Source organism: Dermacentor albipictus, chromosome 3 (assembly GCF_038994185.2).
Source record: "Dermacentor albipictus isolate Rhodes 1998 colony chromosome 3, USDA_Dalb.pri_finalv2, whole genome shotgun sequence".
Taxonomy (NCBI): Eukaryota; Metazoa; Arthropoda; class Arachnida; order Ixodida; family Ixodidae; genus Dermacentor; species Dermacentor albipictus.
The window spans coordinates 162,282,175-162,287,304 of NC_091823.1; the positions used below are offsets into that span (position 1 = coordinate 162,282,175).

The 5,130-nt window shown below is 43.9% G+C and overlaps 1 non-coding gene across 1 annotated transcript; it reads left to right on the forward strand.

Annotated features, from left to right (window-relative positions):
* Positions 1-2,065: 2,065 nt before the first annotated feature.
* Positions 2,066-2,138, forward strand: TRNAS-UGA (transfer RNA serine (anticodon UGA)). The gene has a single exon. It is a non-coding gene; the product is annotated as a tRNA-Ser (tRNA).
* Positions 2,139-5,130: the final 2,992 nt, after the last annotated feature.

Sequence of the window (5,130 nt, forward strand, 5' to 3'; positions counted from 1 at the left end):
TTGAACTCAACTACTTCGAATTCGACGGCGAACATTACGTTCAAACCAGTGGTACCTCCATGAGCACAAAAACAGGTCCCAATTATGCTAACATTTTCATGGGCATGCTGAAAAGATTTTCCTGGCTACTCGTGACCTCAAACCATTCTATTACAAATGCTTAATCGATGACATTGTCTTAATTTCGCACCATGGTGAAGCTGCATTACTTTCCTTCATTACCGACCTTAACAACGCCGCACCGTCAATTTCCTTTTCCCATTCCTATTCATCACTCAGCATAAGCTTTCTTGGCGTCTCGGTATCTCTGTGCAATGGTAACTTAACGACAAATCTTTACAAAAAGCCCACTGACCGACAGCGATATCTGCATTTCAAAAGCAACCATGTCAAACCTTGCAAAACGAGCATTCCCTAAAGCCAAGCTATCCGGTTGAAAAGAATTTGTTCCGATAATAGTGAATTCACTCGCAACTGTAACCAGCTTCGTAGCGTAGTAACCGTACAGAAATACCCTTCACAAATAATTGACTATGCCCTTAAACGGGCCGACTGTCTCGACCGGAATGAACTCATCTGCACGGACAAGCGATCGGCGCCGATTTCAAGAACAAACCTTATCCTAACACGCTCTGCCTTTATTCCTAACGTGTCCCACCCATTCTCAGGAAGCATTATGACTTACTGACACAAAGTGACCGTCTTAAACACATTTTCACGGATCGCCAAGAGTTGTGTATCGTCACTCTAGGAATCTGCGTGACCTAGTAACCTCTTCCAAGACTAAAGCGATTGCTCCTGCTGATTGTCATCCCTGCAATAAGCCCCGCTGTAAAGTTTGTACACACATGACCACATCAAAGGCTGCTAGAAGCACAGCATCCAGTTTTTCTGTTAAAATCAACGGCGACTTCACTTGCGACAGCACTAACATCATCTAACTGCTTGAATGTTCAGTGTGTCATATGCAGTATATCGGTCAGACCGAAGCGTCTTTTCGTATCAGATTCAACAACCACAAAGCACACGTTAGCAGCTTGCCACACCTTCCATTATCTAAACACGGTCGACTGCCAGGTCATGCGTTTGATAATATCAGTGTAACCATAATACAATCAGGTTTCAAATCGCACCATGATCGAGAAGTACGACAATCCTTTCTCGTCCATAAATTTAACACTGTGTCATCCGGTACCAACAAGAGCGTAGGAAAAATGTGCCTTTCTGCCATATCTCGGTGTGTATGTTCTTGTACAGAATTGACAAAGCATGCGAAATCAGTTTTGCCATGTCGCAATTGATATTATTCTGTACTTCATGTGCAATCATCGTGACATCTTAATGATATTTCATGCATATCATTTGTCGTGCTTAAGTTATATTTGCTGTTGTACTTTTTTCTTTTAATATTTGCAAGTGTACACGCGCATGTACTGCTGATTATGCCCACGTGCGCATGCCCATAAAAACGGCTGCGCGCTTGTGTTTATTCTGACGAAGGCTGTGCCACGGCCGAAACGTTAAAACATTACAGATGCAATTTTCGTAAGTGCGCACCTTCGTTTCTCCAGCTACATACATACATATATATATATATATATATATATATATATATATATATATATATATATTATTATTACGATAACGTAATAGAAATTAAAGTGGAAGGAAAAAGCACTTTTTCCTTCCACTTCAATTTCTATTACTTATCGTTTCTTTATTTCATTTCTTAAGCACAAGTAATTTCCCCTATGTTGTCCTTGGTGTCAGTGTTTGTTGGCTTCTTATGATATGACTAATAAAAATCGGACCCCTCGGTTAACCCCCTTTCTTCTCGTTATTACATAACGAGGGTCTCGAATCCGGCAACATTGAAGCCTTCAGGTAGCATATGTGGGTTTATTGACCAGTTGCCTTTACTCTAAAAGATCACGTTCTCGTGACGCCTGCGGCAAAAAAGACGTTCCACGTCCGCCGCCAAGGTCTGTGAGTGGTGGCACTGGCTAACACTCCCAGGGTTCTACTAGGACACATAAACACCCAAGAAAGTGGATGGGAAAACGGCGCCGCGGTAGCTCAATTGGTCGAGCATCGCACGTGAAATGCGAATGTTGTGGGTTCGGTTCCCACCTGCGGCTAGTTGTTTTTTCATCCATTTTAATTTCCATTAATTTATCGTTTCTTTATTTCATTTATTAAGCACAAGTCATTTCCCGTATGTTGTCCTTAATGTCAGTGTTGGCTTCTTATGATATGACTAATAAAAATCGGGTCCCTCGGTTAACCCCCTTTCTTCTCGTTATATATATATATATATATATATATATATATAATGTTAAACATTTTAGACCCGCCGTAGTATAAGGCGTTGCGCTACTAAAGTGCGGGCGCCGGGATGACTCCCGGCCGTGGCGTTCGCTTTTTGATGGAGATGACATGCAAGACTGCCTGTTTACCGCGCATTGTGTGGACGTTACAAAATTCCAGGGTGTTAAAATGAATTGGGAGTGCATCACTTCGGTGTGCCTCATCATAAAAGTGTGGTCTTGGCATGCAAAACTCTAGATGTTAATTTATCGAGATTCCAGATTTGCCCATATACGAGGGCCACATTTGGACACACTCAAAATTTGGCAGATATGGCAATATACAGCATATAAGGGCCTCATATATCGCATAATAAAGATTGAGCAGATACAGTCATATATGGCTCTTATATACCACATGTGGCCACATCTGCGCAATTTTAAAGCGATAGTGGTAAGGGCCCCGTGTCGCAAAACAAAATCCGATGTGGGCGTCGGACGTCGCTTGGCGAAAAATCATTCCGTACCACAACCACGCAGGCACTCCGCGTGGCACAGAGGCATTACTGAACCATTTCAATTCCTCAAAGTAAAATACGTCCGAAAAATTGTACCGTACGACCTGAACACAACCTACAGACATGATAGCGTCGGAGTTGAATGTGAGTATACCAGGAAACGTAATTTCGTTACGCGCAAACTCAAACTCCTTCTCCAAGCGGCACGGCCTGCTCGGTTTCTTGCAACAACACCACGGCGCTTGCCTCCGCGCATCCGCAAGAATGCAGCGTTTGCCGGGAAGCGTGACAAGCAGCCAGTGATCTTTGAAATCTGTCCCGTTCCACTCTCAAAGCCGAAGCTTTAGCGTTCTCCAAATTTTTAATATGCCCATATATGACTTTTTCAGATCAGTACAGATATGACATTTTCTTAAGGGAAGCTTGGTTCAAAGAAAGGCACTGAGATCTGCTTTGGTGCACTGATGATGATGAAGAGTTGCTACAAGCGCCAGAAAGAAACGACCGAGTTCTTCGACGAGGAAGGATGGTGTCAGTCAGGTGCATGCATGCCCATGTTCAAAAGCATTTTTTTAAGGCGGTGAAGAAGTGGCATTTAGTGGGTTTGTTATTCTTCCAAACAACAGTGTTGTACAGTTATAAGCACCTAGTTAACATCGAGCCTTTGATAGAACTATACCACAGTATTTCCGACATCTAAATCTTAGTATACTGAACCGTCGCAATGGCTCCATGCCTATGGTGTTCTGCCACTGAACGCGAGGTCAGAGGTTCAATTCGTAGCCAAGGCAGTATATATGTATGTGCACTAAGTGCGAAAAGGAAGATGTATACTTACACTTCAGACTGCGTTAAAGAAAAATGAAGGGACACTTACTTATTCCTATGCGGATGAATGCGAAAGGATTGCGACCACCGCGTGATGCTTAGATATTATGCCACAGCGCAAGGTCGGAGGTTCCACTCCCGCCAAAGGTCGAAGGTTCGAGTGCCATAGTGAACTGTACCTTAATTCACTGTCTTAATTAACTTCGCCTTAATTAACAACCGAAAATGCCAGTTAGACTCCCACCAAAGGTCGTGAATGAATGAATGTGTGGTTTTTATTGGCGCAAAGGCCAGCTATGGCCTAATGATGATGATGATCATGTATGGGGTTTTATGGCGCAAGGGCCAGGAATGGCCAAAGAGCGCCATGTCTGTGGTAGTGGGTGTGCAGTGTAACTATGATTACTATGAAATTGGTGTGACGTGGCTGTAAAGGGGCCTTAAAATATACGCTCTAAAGTGCGTAAAATCTGTGTAATAAAATTATGGCGATGACATATGACTTGTACTATGAACATTTCAATGCATTAAAAAAGAATGATACGATAGGTAAAATATATCAGATTATAAGAAATGCTAGACCACTACTGCCTCCTTAGAGCCCTTAAAAACACAAGGGCCTGGAGGCATGTGCTATGCAAAACAATTATCGCAGCGACATCATCTGGAGAGAGGAGGCGCTACGAATGCATGGGACTAATAACATGTAAGACCACATCTCTGAGAATACCTAGGACTGTGTCTGTATTAAAAAGCGGTCCTGGACCAAGAAACATCGCAGGATGAAGGGGAATGTGCTGTCGGTATGCTAAGGAAAAATGTCTCTTTCTCTCAGATTCGGCTTCCCGACACTCCAGGAGGACGTGGAGTACGGTCAACCTCTCCCCGCATCTATCACAGGTTGGAGGCTCACTTCCGGTGAGTAGAACGTTATGGGTGCCAAATGTGTGTCCTAATCTTAGGCGACAGAATAGGACATCTGTTCGGCGCGATTTTGTAGTAGAGGGCCAGAATCCTAACTGTGGCTTTATGAGGCGGAGCTTATTATCCGTTTCCGCGTCCCACATGTGTTGCCAGTGGGCTCGCAGCTTCCTTCGGAAGAAAGGCCTCAGATCTGTGACAGGCACCTCAGCGGTAGGGTTAGCGGCTCGTGATGCGATCGACGTGGCCATCTCGTCCGCCAGAACGTTGCCTTCAATTCCCCTATGGCCAGGTACCCAGCATATTATGATATGCTGCTTAGATGAGTACGCTTTACACAAGACGGAATAGAGCTCATTAAATACGGGATTTTTATGTTTGCTGAATGTGATTAAGGCCTTCGCGACGCTTAGGGTGTCTGTATAGATCGCTGCTTTTGGAAGTTTCGATTTTCTTGTATGGTTCACAGCGCAGAGTAATACGTAGGCCTCGGCCGTAAATATGCTTGTTTCCGGATGCAGTACGTCGGATTCCGAGAAAGATGGGCCGACGGCTGC